This window comes from Meriones unguiculatus (genome assembly GCF_030254825.1).
Source record: "Meriones unguiculatus strain TT.TT164.6M chromosome 13 unlocalized genomic scaffold, Bangor_MerUng_6.1 Chr13_unordered_Scaffold_40, whole genome shotgun sequence".
NCBI lineage: Eukaryota > Metazoa > Chordata > Mammalia > Rodentia > Muridae > Meriones > Meriones unguiculatus.
Window position 1 is genome coordinate 4,362,010 of NW_026843649.1, and position 15,063 is coordinate 4,377,072.

Consider the following 15,063-nt stretch of genomic DNA (forward strand, 5'->3'; position numbering starts at 1 on the left):
TTGTATCGCTGAGAGCTTATTCCTCTTCCCCACCAAATTAAATTAAAGTAGGATTTAAAGGGTGTGGATACTTAGATTAGTTGAGTGCCATTTGTTGTAGATTATTAATATTTACTGTTGATTAATCTTTTAGTTAAGCAGTGGTTATTCCTAAACAGCTGTATAGCCAAATCACCACACAGAGACTAGGATTCATTTAATTAACCTAGAGCACAATGCTGGCCAAAGGTTACTCCATCCTAAACCTCTAAGCCCACAGAGTTTCCTACCATTCAGATTCACCCATCATATGGCTTTTAGTGATATCTTAGTTCCAGTTCATTTCTACATGTGGTGCCAAGACCTCTCCTTCAGATTCTCCTCTTCTCCTCTCCTGCCTCCTACCTCTTCCTCCTACTCTGGACCAGGATGTCTCACCCTATCCTCTCTATTGCTCATTATTTGGCTGGTTGTTTTAACTGACAATCTAGAGAACAAATGGTGGCATGTTTATGCAAACTTGACACAGGTGATGCTTATAAAAGTATCACAATGCAGTATCTGGATTGAAACCAGACAATGGAGGATAGAAATCAGCATTTGAATTAAGAAGGTTAAATTGTATACATTCCAAATAAAAGAATATTATACCAATATAATCTCTTGTATCATAATAGAACAACATGGTATAAAACTAGACCTCAATAATAACAAAAAATAGTAATCAGCCTACATAAAAATGGAAACTGAACTCTACTCAATGACAGCTGGATTATGGAAGAAATAAACTAATAGACTTTCTAGAATTTAACAAAAATGAAGGCACAACTTACCCAAACTAATGAGACATAATGAAAGTAATTTTAAGAGGAAAGTTCATAGAACTAAGTGCCTTCATAAAGAATTCTGAGGCATCTCAAATCACCATAACAACACACATGAAAGACCTAGTCAAAATGAAGCAGACATATACAAGAGGAGTATATGGCTAGAAATAATCAAACTTAAGGCAGAAATCAATAAATTAGAAAGAAAGAAAACAATTCAAAGAATAAACAAAAGCAAGAGCTGGTTCTTGGAGAAAATGACAAAGATAGACAAACCTTTAGCATAACTAACTAAAACAAAGGGAGACACTATACAAATCAGCAAAATCAGAAAATAAAAAGTGGTATAATTACAGACACTGAAGAAATTCAAAGAAGAATCATTAGGTTTTACCTTAAAAGTCTATATGCCACAAAATTTGAAAATCTAAATGAAATGGAATATTTTCTTGCAAGATTACACTTATCAAAGTTGAATCTGGATCAGGTAACTAAATTAATAGACCTATATACCCTAATGAAATATAAGCAGTCATCAAATTCTTCCTGCCAAACAAAGCCCAGAGCCTGATGGTTTCAGCACAGAATTCTACCAGACCTTCAAAGAAGAGGTAATGTCAATACTCTTCAAACTATTTCACGAAACAGAAGAAGAAGGAGCATTACCAAACTCATTCGATGAGGCCACATTCACCTTGATACCTAAACCTCACAAAAGCTAATTAATGGCAGGGATACACCAAGAAAGATAATTTCAGACCATTCTCTCTTATGAATATTGAAACAAAAACACTCAATAAAATACTCGCAGAATGAATCCAAGAAAACATCAAAGATCTCATCTGCCATGACAAAGTAGGCTTCAATCCTAGGCATGCAGGGGAGGTACAATATACAGAAATATATAAACAAACTGAAAAAGAAAAAAAAATACATGATCATCTCAGTAGATGCTGAAACAATTTCATATATCCAAGCTCAGTTGGATTTATGACTTTATAACCATAACCAAGACTTGATGGTTAAAGTCTTGGAGATATCAGAGATAAAAGGCACATACCTAAACACAGTAAAGATAATATACAACAAGCCTATAGCAAACATCAAACTAAATGGAAAGCAATTTAAATCAGTCCCACTGAAATCAGAGACAAGTCAAGTTTGCTCACTCTCTCCTTTCTCTTCAACATAGTACTGGAAGTTCTAGCTAGAGGAGTAAAACAACTAAAGGAAATGAAGGGGATACAAAGCAGAAAGGAAGAAGTCAAAGTATCACTATTCACAGATGATATGATAAGTACACGAGTGACCCTAAAAATTCTACCAGATAATTACTACAGCTTATAAACACCTTCAGCAAAGTGGCTGGATACATTTTAAAGTTACTAAAAAAATATCTGAAACCCTCTTGTATATAAAAGACAAGAGGGCTGAGAAAGAAATTAGGAAAAAAAAAACAACAACAACCTTGCAATAGCCACAAATAACATAAAGTGCACTGGTGTGACTCTAACCAAGGAAGTGAGAAATCTGTATAAAAAAACTTCAAGTCTTTGATGAAAGAAATTGAAGAAGATATCATAAAATGGAATGATCCCCCATACTCATGGATCAGTAGGAATAACAGCAAAATGGCCATCCTATCAAAAGAAATGTAGAGATTCAATGCAATTCCCATCAAAATACCAACACAATTGTTTACAGACCTTGAAAGAACAATTGTCAACATCACATAAAACACAAAAAAGCCAGAATAGTTAAAAGAATCCAGTACAATAAAAAACTTCTGGAGGTATCTCCATCCTGGATCTCAAGCTGTGCTACAGAGAAACAGTAAAAACGATGTGGTACATGTTGATAATCTTGTGGCTAGTCCTGCGTCCACTCTGGTAGAATTTACTGTGACAATGGACACTCTCAGCTGCTCCATTGTAGTATCGAATTCTCCAGTCCAATTACCTAAAATATAGCTCGACAATTGTTTAGACAGATTTGCAGCACAGGAAAAATTCTCATGTTGTATGCTAGTGACACCAAGTCCAGCATACTTTCATTGACAGCCAGGTTGAGCGATTTGCCATAGGGTATCAATTTGCTCCTGCAAGAGGTCAATCCTCTGATTGAACACCATCAAGCTTCCTTTTAGTTGAGCATTAATTCCTTTATGTACAACTAAGGCATGAGCTACATTGGCTAAATGATTATTCAGGGTCTGAGCAGTCTGCCCAGTATGACTCATGGCTAATGCCCTGGTGGTAGCTCCAACAGCCGTCAATGAGATGGTAGTAACAATGGTGGCTGTAGTTCCAAGATCCCTTTTCTGTCTGAAGAGAGTCATAGCGTGAGGGGCATCAATGGGCACAGGCACCCAGTGAGGCATGCGAGTAACCAGGGCATACCTAAATTTACTAGCATTCCAGCATTGGGCAAAAAAGCAAGTATCATTACCACAATTACTTGGCTCTATCTGGCTAATGCATGGGAGTGTTAGCAGGCCTTCTGGTGTTGGTCTCCTTGGTTTGCCTGTGGTATATATGCAAGATTAGAGTCTCACAACAGTGTGATGCAGCCATGATCATTCAGGCCTTTACAGCCATTGAAGCAGGACATTCTCCCCAAGCATGGTTGGATACCATAAAAAGCTAAAATGATACGCTCAGGATGCGAGGCTAAGCACTGCACTCAGGGTCAGCCGCTTTGGACCCAGAGAAGAGCATGTCTGATTGCATGCGGGTTGATGCCCCAGGTCCCGCCTCTGAGAAAAAGGTATCGGACGGGTCTGATGCTCTTTGGGTGGATGACACCTAAATGAACATCTGTACAAAGTCCCAATTTATTTCTAATATCAGAGATCAGACCTCTACTCTTGCCTGATGCGTCTAAAACAAAAAGGGGGAACTGTAGAGAGCTGCGGAATGCTATGCCTTAAAGATGGAGCTGGTTTCCGCCTTCCACCTTCCCGATGGTGAGTGCTCTCTATCACGAACAACTCCACATTTGGCTAAGGCCGAGGATCTGGCTTGCTTCTATGTAGGTGGACCTATCTGCATTGCCCCCGTGGCACGCCTGGGTTGGCTACCCAGAGGCTATTTAAGCTGTGGGCTGGCTTTCCCCGGGGTCCGAGGATTGTTCAATGTTCCTGAATAAACTGCATTGAAAAAAAAAAAAAAACGATGTGGTACTTTCATAGAAACATATTGGTGGATCAGTGGAATTGAATCAAACACCCAGAAATAAACCCACATACTTACAACACCCGATTTTTGACAAAGAAGCCAAAACCATTCAATGGAAAAAAGAACAACCAATGGTTCAACCAATGGTGCTTGTCTAACTGGATGTCCACATATAGAAAGAGAGAAATAGATCCATACTTATCACCCTGCACAAAAGTAAAGTCTTTGTGGATCAAATACCTCAACATAAAACTAACACTCTTAATCTGTTATTTAAAAAAGTGAGGAAGAGGCTTGAACACATTGGCACAGAAGACAAGTTCAAGCACAAGCTCTAAGATCAACAATCAATAAATGGGATTTCATGAAGCTTAAAAGCTTCTCTAAAGCAAAGGACACTGTCAGCAGAACAAAATGATGGCTTAAAGACTGGGAAAGGATCTTCACCAACTCTACATCTGACAGAAGGCTAATATCCAGAATATATAAATAACCCAAGAAATCAAATAATCCAATTAAAAATTGGGTACAGAGCTAAAGAGAAATTCTCAACAGAGGAATATTGAACGGTGTAGAAACACTTTAAAAATGCTCAACGTCCTTAAAAATCTGAGAAAGGACTCTGAGATTCCACCTCACACCCATCAAAATGGCTAAGATCAAAAACTCAAGGGACAATACATGCTGGAGTAGATGTGCAGAAAGGAGAACCCTGCTCCATTGCTGGTGAGAATCCAAACTTGTACAGCTGCTTCAGAAATCAGTCTGGCACTTTCTCAGAAAACTGGGAATACTGCTACCCCAAGACTCAGCTAAACAACTCCTAGGCGTATATCAGAAAGATGCTCAACCATACAACAAGGGCATGTGCTTAAATATGACAATAACAGCTTTATTCATAATAGCCAGAATCTGGAATCAAACTAGATGTCCCTCAATGGGGGAATGGATACAGAAATTGTGGTACATTTACACAAGGAAATACTACTCAGGTATTAAAAACAAGAAAATCATGAAATTTGAAGACAAATGAATGGAACTAAAAAAGATCACCCTGAGTGATGTATCCCAGAAGCAGAAATACATGTATGGTATATATTCACTTACAAGTGGATATTAACCATACAATATAGATTGGACATACTAAAATCTACAGACTTTTAAAAGCTAAAGTACAAAGAGGAACATAGGGAAGATGCTTAATTCTCATTCAGAAAAGAAAACAGGATAGACACCAGAACCCATAGAAGAGAGAGAACAGGATAGGAGCCTTCCACGGATGAACACTAAGTGACTCCACTCAACAGGTGATTGAAGCAGATGGAGAGACCCACAGAAAAATTTTGTATAAAGCACAAAATGTCTTATTGAAAAAGTAGGAGATAGAAGGACCTAAAGGTGTCAGGAGTCACACAAGAAGATCAACAAAGCAAAAAAAAAAAAAAAAAATCTGAGTCCTGGGGCCCTGCAGAGACTGATGCATCAACCAAAGAGCATGAGAGTACTTAGAGCCCCTGCTCAGATATAGCCCATAGACAGCTCTGTCTCCATATGGGAATCCTAGTAAGGGGAGAAGAGACGGTCTCTGAACTCAGTTGCTTGCTTCCTGATCACTTCTCACTGGTGGGGACAACTAGTAAGCCCACAGGTGAAGAGGATACAGGGAGTCTTAATGGAAACTGATAGGCTAGGGACTGATAGGACCTTCCCTATCAGAGGACAACAGTAGAAGGATAGGGGAAGAGGGGGGAGGAATAGTGGGACATAGAGTAGATGAGGGAGGGGGCTACAATTGGGATACAAGGTGAATATATTGTAAAAATTAATGATAAACATGGGTGACAGAATGAAGCATAAATAAGACACAATTTACTGAGAAATACACAAAAATACTCACCATCTTTAATCATAGATCTAGCTAGAAAAAAAAACTTCAGCAACCAATACCTCAAATGACAAATAATGTATGTTTAGTGTCCTTCTTGGCACTATAATAAAAGAGAATGTGATAGCATGTATACAATATTATTGGAAATCTTTCTTCATGGACTGAACATGGAGTGACTTGTAGGAGATGAGATGTTGATTTACTTTATCCCCCAGATTAGCAGGAATGTATCCCTTGCTGAATTCGAGAGTACCCAAACCTAGAGAGAAAGCAGTACCTGCCCATGGCAGTGACCTTCCTGTCTTTGAGGATCCTCTGTGCTCAGCCCTGGCCTGCATGGCTCTGTGCTTATCTTTCGGCACAGCTATAGTTTTGGGGATCTTTCTCAAGCACCATGACTCACCCATCATTAAGTCCAATAACCAGACTACAATAAAATACCTTAGTGAAATTATTTATCCCTACTTTTAGTAAGTTTATATAAAGTGTATATCTATATCAAAATTGTACATCCACAGTGGAAATCAGTGTGCAGAATTCTCAAAATGATGAAAATAAATCTACCATATGAACCACTTATAACTTTCCTTGACATATGCACAATGGACTCAACATCCTCCTTCAAAAATATTTTCTCAACTATACTCATTGCTATTCTGTTCACAATAGGTACAAAAAGAGAACACCTAAATATCCTTCAACTGATATAGATAAGTGAAATGGTACACACATAAGTAGATAGAAATATAAATGACGATGTTGATTTAGGTAACTCAAATCCAGAAAACAGATTTCACATGTCCTATCTACTCTGAAGCATATAGCTCTAGATCTTCAGTTGTGAGTATTCACCCTAGTGTGAAAGAAAAGAAAGAGTGTGGCGAAAGACTGGGGACCAGCCCCAGCAATTGATAGTATCCAGAGAGGAGGGAAGGATAAGGTAGGGCAGAAATGAGTCAGACATGGTTGTCCAAAGAAACTGAGAGTCTTGTCTGACTGGCAGTCAGAGTGCTTCTTTATTTAGACAGAACTTAATAATAAAAGATAGCTTCAGATTGTTCTAAAACATAGATCATATCTTTTTTTTGTTCCCAAACAAGTGTTTTAACTGTCTCTTGGTCATACATTTAGTCATCACTGATAAACCTTATCTTTTGCTATCATTTTTCCTCATCAACCCCTAATCTGACATTTTTGAGAATCTGGAGGCATATTTGCCACAGCCTGGAAGCCCATTCTCAGGTTGGAAGCATTCTCAGATTCAATGGCAAAAGATAGAAAATCTTTAAGCAGGCTTGGACATATTGCTTTGTCCTGAGAAGTATATTATCAAATTTTAACGGACAGCCTCAAGAAAAACAATTTAGGCTAAAGCAGCAACAGTTACTATTCAGTTCCTGGCATAATGCAATGTCCATACCTCATATCTTTGTATAATTTATTTATGTGCTAAATCTAAATATTCTTTCATTATTTTGGTCATACAACACCACAGTGATACTGTGAAAGCTGTTATTTCTAGGAAAAGGAGGTCATAATACCTCACTTTTAAAATCATTTTTACAAAACATTCTTTGTCCTTCATTATAGATCCTAGTTTCAGGTGAAGATGTCTCCAGCCATTCACTTACAGTTCCATAAAGTCATTGAGGGGCATACCATATGTAGCTCCTAATCTTATATGCCAAGTAATCACCTGAGAATACAGCAGTACTAGGTATTTAATCTCAAATACTATCAACTCTCCTAGCACTACAAACTTTGTTTGCCTTTTTAAGAGTATGTTCTGATTATTTTCTTCTTGAGGAAGCACAGGGGTAGATTTTGCAAGACTATCTTGGAGCTGAAGTCTCATAAGTAGTTATCTGCCATTTTTATGTGAGTTACAACTTCCACATTCATGCAGGGCTAGATTATTGATATTCATCCATAAAGACATTCATGTAGGGCCAGATAATTGATATTTCCCCTAAAAATGAGAGGGGCAGTATGCTCAGGATTTTTGTGGGGAAGCTTATAAGCAGTACAACAGAGTGAAGACATAAATGATTCATTAAAAATTTTTCCATTTCTCCCCAGGCTGTACAAGTACTGAAAGCCCTCTAAGCATGTAGCAAGTGGAGATCAAGACCAAGCCTGAAAGATAGCATGAGCTGCATATTGTAACATGCAGCTCAGCTGTTCTGGATCTTTGTCAAATAGCTGTGCTGACTTCATGGCTTTAACTGTATATGAACTTTGGTGAGGTTTTAGTCCATTTGAGGTGACTTTATGTGAAAATAAGCTCCTATTTCTATGTTTCTACATATATACATCTAGTTTGGTCAGTACCATTTATGAAGATTTTATCTGTTTTTCCAGTGTGTATTTCTAGCTTTCCAGTGTGTATTTCTATTTTTTGTTATAGTACTAGTGCATTTACGTAATCAACTATTATTCACATATTTAAAAAATCAAATCATGAAACATGAAGGTAAATGCACATTTTCAGGTAACTGAGAGTGAGAGAACCTAGACCCCAAAAGAGAAATAGGGTATGTATTTGTTTTACATATATATCAGTTGCAAGATGTATGATAAGCAAGCAACTGAACATAATACTGTAGGGGATACATACAGATTAAGAACTGGAGCTTAGGGGAGGCAGAGATTTCTCCATAGGAAAGGGAAATAAAATACTTGGTATAAGTGGAAGGTGGGCTAAAAAGATAGAATTGAGGGGGATTGGGAAAGGAAGAGGGCAATGAAAAGGTAACATGAGAAAAGAAAGGTAAAATTAAGGGTCATTTGTTTGGCACAGTGGAAACCTAATGCAATAGAAACTTTCTAAAATATATACATATAAGAAGCCAATATAAATGAAATCACCACACAAGAACAAAGTACCAACTGGAAATCTCTTGTCACTAAATTAAGCATCCAGTACTGGTAATGGTTTATATTTAACTGAGGTATTGGCCAAAGTAGTGTGATTGTAATGCCAAAATAATACAGGCTTTTGCCAAGACTATAGGGAGCTTTCCACAATTGACTGCAATGCCCTATTGCTGGAGACAACACTTACAGTTACATGAAACATAGATAAATAGAGCTTGTGCCTACATAGAATCTTCACACTTACATTCTATCAACTTTGATATGGGAAATACTCTGCAACTACAAGAGGATAAACATAAACACTAACCCAGCTACCAAACTTTTGAACTATAACAATTTTTTACGTGTAAGACATATTAGTGCAAGAGTTGTAGGAGTAAAAACCAATCTATAGTTTGACTTAAGGCCCACTTCACATGATGGAATCCACACCTGACACTGGTTTATTGATCAAGAAATAGAAATTACACAGCCCATGGTTCTGGGGGAAAAGCAAATACTGCATTCTACTAAAAATACACCATTTTGCTATACTCATAGACCAGTATCTTGTTCAGCCATCATCAAAAAAAATGTCATCCTGCATCTGATGGAGACAAAATCAGAGACCCATAGAGAAAATAGACAGTCAGTGAGAGACCTCAGAATATGCCCATCAGGCTCTTAAGTAATTCAGCCAGAAGAGTGTAAGAGCCAGAAAAGAAAGAGGATATCAAAGAACAAAGCACTATAAATTAAGAGGACTGAAGAATAGATAAACTGTGAGAGACTGAGGCAGCATGCACTAGGCCTTTAGTGTTCTGCCCTAGCCCTATCTCTAATTGATAAATGCTTGCAAATGAAAATGTAGTTTTCTCCAAGGGACACTCATTTTATCCAAGGGACTACTCTTAATTGTATTTTTAAGAGTACATTCCAATAGGTAGATGGCCAAAAATTTCCCTCACTGGCAAGTTTAGATTACCATGTCCTAGAATTCTGGCATGCATTTAAATTTTTTTTATCATAGTTCTCATTTTAATTTGCTGAAGATTTTTTTTTCTATTTTTAAAGCTACATGTCCTCTGTGTGTATACCATTGCTTCAAGTTTAATATTCTATGAGATTCCTGCATGTATGAACAAGTCTGCATCATTTCCCAACTTAGGCTCTTTTTCTTTTTCTTTTCCTACTCGGATGTGCTTACTTTTATCTTTTTGCTATTTTATTTTCTTATTATACATTATAGCCCTCCCTTTTTAATATGAGGGAGAATTTAGACAGGATAGGAGAGGAGATAGGAAAGAGTTTCCAGGATTAAAGGAAGGGAAAACTTTAATCCGGATGAATATGTAAGTAAAGTGACTATTTTTAAAAGAAAAAAAAAAGGAGAAGGAGGAGGATGAAGAGAAAGAATAAAGAAGGAGGAGTTGGAGAAAAAAAAAGAGAAGCAGTAAGAGGAGAAGGATGAGAAGATGATGATGAAGAAGAAGAAGAAGTAAAAGAAGAACAACAATTGTGTCAAAAGAAATGTTAAATAGCCATGCACAAAAGAACCAGAAAATCTGAAAAGTGCGAAAAAGTAATTTATGAATAATAGAAATAGAAAAAGAAGAAAAAACTCACATCAAAATCCTAGAAAATATTTTCAGCCAAATAATAGAAGAATGTATCCTTAACCTAATGAAGAAGGGGTAGCCTATTAAAAGTATATAGAACAACAATTAAAGTGTACCAGAAAAGAAATTGTGTTCAGCACATAAAATTAAAGCATTAAATGTAAAGAAATTATATTAAACAAAGAAGGGATATTAAAAGTTTCAAGTTGATAATACTAGGTTGCATATAAATTCAGGCTCTTTAGAATAACTCCTGATCTCTCAAGAGAGAAAGAATGAATAATCTCAAGCATCAAATTAGGAGGCAAAAACCCCACACCATAACTACAAAATAAAGGGAAATAATAAACATTGCTCATTGAAATCTCTCAACTTGGATGTTCAATTCTCCAATAGAAAGACAGGAACTAACAGAATGGACTAGACAACAATATCCATTCTTCTGCTGCATCTACTGAACACTCTTTATCATCCAGGTTGGACAGCATCTCTGTGTAAATGATGGAAGGAGACAGTAGAAGAAAGTGGACCAAAAAAGTTTAGGGGAACTTTATCTTATAGAGTTCACATAAATACCTAAAATTCTTGAGTCAATTTAAAAGAGTATGTACTGTACACACTGAATGAAGAGTTGCACTGATATCCATAAGAAACAGGTGACTTGGGCTGGTTCAGCATACATCTACACTCATGTTTACTGAAGCACAGCTTACCATGTGCTAAGATAGAATGGACTTGATTGTCCTGAATCACATGAGTGCAAAATATATAATATTATTCATATTTTTTATATTCATGGAAACATGTACTTTGGTTTTTTGAGTTTTTTTTTGAAAGTTTGGACAGTTTATTGTTGGTGAAGTTCCAAGGGAAATGCTACAATGATCTGTTATAAATGCTACAAAAATTGAACTATAATTTCTGAGGGTGTTATGAGCATTACTTCCTTTGGATGTCCAATGGATTTGAGAAGCTGCATGCTTCAAGGTGACATGATGAGATGGTTCTTTTAGCTATGTGCTCCAACAACAGCCCTTACTATTATCCTTATATATCCTAAAAATTGTTATCTTTTATTTTCATTAGTGAATGGGGAGTTACTCTAAGACTTTCCATCTTTCTTTATAATTGAAATCTCTTTTTAACATAATCACATTATTTCTTGTTTCTGTCTTCCCTACAAAATCTCTCATATAGCCCTCTTTTGGCTCTTTCAATTTCAAGTCTTGTGTTGCCAATAACTGCTATTACATGTATCATGTGTGTGTGTGTGTGTGCAAGAGCAAGAGAAAACATTTAACATTTCAAGAAAGGCAATCATTTTACTTTGAAATTGTGGATGAACTCAAAATGTATCATCAAAAGTTATGACCTGAGCTACAAACAGAAATCAAACATTGTTTGACTTCAGTCCTAATTGGGCTAAAAGCAGTCAGTGCTCTAAAATAAGAATTGAATAGTCAGTATTAGAGCCTGAACATCAGGGTGTAGTGGCATGACTTGTCAAAGAACACATTTCAGTGACAAGAGGAATAATATAAAGAAATACCTCAGGGTGCATGCATAACAGCTATTAATAATAGCTTACATTGTTTACTTGAGAAATATTCTGTGTATGTTTTTTTTAAATCTCAATAACCTAAATGTTATAATTACTGTGTAAGAGATATTAATTTATTTATATATTATTTATTCTTCCATCGATTTTCCTTCCATTTTCACCCTCCAGAGTTTTGAGTAATCATTCTTTGCTCCTTTGAAAATTAAAGCCAATTTTTCATAAACTATTTTTACACACTTAACATCAAAATTTGATTTGTAAAATATTTTACAATATTATAATACTAGGAATATATGACAAACCACTGAATTTTACCAAGGGTATTTATTATATATAGTATTACAGGAAAAAAGGAAAATGAGTAGAGATGAAATACTATTCTTTCTAGTTGTTTTTAAGAGACAGTTGCCTGAGTCCAGCCATCTCAGGAAAAAAAAAAAAAACACCTAATTTTTTTTCTTTTTTATTATTACAGTTTATTCACTTTGTTTTCTAGCTGTAAGCCCCTCCTTCATCTTCCACCAGTTACAAACTACCTCCCTCTTCTACCCCTATACCCCTCTCCTAGTCCAATGAAAGGGGAAGTCTTCCTTTCCTACTATCTTCTCAAGTCTTACCAAGAATGGCTGCACCTTCTTCCTCTCTGGCCTGGCAAGGCTGCACCTTCCAGGAGTAGTTGATCAAGTAGCCTGCCACTGAGTTCATGTCAGAGACAGATGTTGTTACCCTTAATAGGGAACTCACATGGAAACTGAGATACTTATGAGCTACATCTGAGCAGGGGTTCTAGGTGTTCTTCATGCATGGTCCTTGGTTGGAACAGGACTCCCAGGTCCCATATTTTTTGGCTCAATTGGACTCCTTGTGGAAGGCCTCTCCCATCCATGTCTTTCTATCTCCTGAATCTTCCATATTATTCCATGCTCTCTGCCCAAAGTTTGGCTATGAGTCTAACCATCTGCTTCAATACCCTCCTAGGTAGATTCTTTGAGAGGCCCTCTGTGGTAGGTTCCTGCCCTGTTCCATGTCTCCTCTCATTACTGATGTCTATCCCGTTTTCCCTTCTAAATGAGGATTAAGCATCTTCCCTAGGGTTCTTCCTGTTGTTTATATCCTTTACGACTATAGATTTTAGTATTTTAATCCTATATTATATGACTAATATGCACATATAAGTGAGTATATACCATAAGTGTCTTTCTGCTTCTGGATACCTCACTCAGAGAGGGTGGTCTTTTCTAGTTGCATCCATTTGCCTGCTAATTTCCTTGTTTTTAATTGCTGAATATATTGCATTGTATAAATGTGCCACAATTTCTGTGTCTATTCCTCGGTTTGGGGACATCTAAGTTGTTTCCAGATTCTGGCTATTGTCAATAAAGCTGTTATGAGTAGAGTTGAGCAAATGTCCTTGTTGTATGGTTGATAATCTTCTTAATATATGCCCAGAGTTGGTATAACTGAATATTCTAGTAGCACTATTCATAATTTTCTGATAAAGCACCAGATTGATTCCCAAAGTGGTTGTACAAGTTTATATTCCCACCAGCAATGGAGAAGGGTTCCCTTTTCTCCACATCCAGTCCAGCTTGTGTTGCAGATGATGTGATATAACACTAAAAAATTCAACCAGGGAACTCCTACAGCTGATAAACAACTTCAGCAAAATGACTGGATACAGAATTAAATTTAAAAATTCTGAAGCCCTCCTTTATACAAAAGACAAATGGGATCAGAAAGAAATTAGGGAAACAAAACCCCTTTACAAAAGCCACAAATAACATAAAGTACCTTGGTGTGACTCTAATCAAGCAAGAGAATGACTTGTATGAAAAAAAGGAAGATATCAGAAGATCTCCCATACTCCAGGATTGGAGGATTAACATAGTAAAAATGGCCACTCTACCAAAAGAAATCTAAAGACTCAATGCAATTCCAATCAAAATACCAGCACAACTCATTACAGACCTTGAAAGAACAATTCTCAGTTTCATATGGAAAAACAAAAAACCCAGAATTGATTTAAAAAAAATGCCTGCACAATAAATATTTTCTGGAGGTATCTTCATCCAAGATCTCAAGTAGTACTATAGGGCAACAGTAATAAAAAATGGCATGGTATTGGCAACTGTACTTTAAATCTTAAAGGGGTGTGCATCTACTCACTAATCATTTTTATTAAATCACATCAAGAAGCTGAGGGGAAAAACCAATATAGGGGAATTAACTGCTGTCTCAGTTTTAGATGCAGTTTGATGGAGTCCAGACAGCCAATGCTACCTTGGGCTATTGTTTCAGCTCATCAACCTTAAAACATCCACGGCTTTACTATTAATAGTGTACTTTTCTTAACTTTAAATTGTTCTCTAAGATTTTTTACATCAGAACCATTAGCAAAAACATCTTCCCTGACCTTGTTAAACGATCTATTTTTCCAAATTGTTTCTAAGTATAATGGTCATTGCTAACAATCTATATCTATGGATCCTTTCAAGGACAGTGGTTAATTCATTAATCTGCTCCAGTAAACATGTGAAAAGAGATCAAGCATTGTTAATTTTAAATGCCAGTCATATTGCCCAGTGATGAGATAGAAGCCTTCTTAGAGTTTTCATACAAGTCATGTTATAAGGTATGTGGACATCATAAGGGCAACAAGAAGGGATATGCTACATAAGAGCACAAAGTCCTCAGGAAAAGCAGTTCTTGGGATTATGCTATGCCAAGACAAACTCATCATGACTATGCTAACAGGGGAGCCACATTCCATGAATTCTACAGCTGTTCTGCTGTTGCTCCTGCATGGCTTTTGACAGGACCAGGTAGCCAAAATAGTTTGCCTATATATGGTTGAGTGGGGAGTGTGGTTAGCTCAGGCCATGGGAAGAAGAATCAGGATATTGCATGGGCTGTACTAGCCTGGAGGACTAGATAATATGGAAGGAGTTAAAGATTGCTGGGAGAAAATGGCAGGTAGATTTGATTTGATATGTTAACTAGGAACCTCTGCCATTAGTTCCAGGTTTGAATCCTACTTCTATGGTAACATAAATTTCAGAGAGAGAAGCATGGTCTCCATTGGATAGTAATCTTCAAGTGAGCCCACAGGGAAGAAAGGTGATAAAGACAAAGATTCTGTTTTTCTTTTCTATCTATA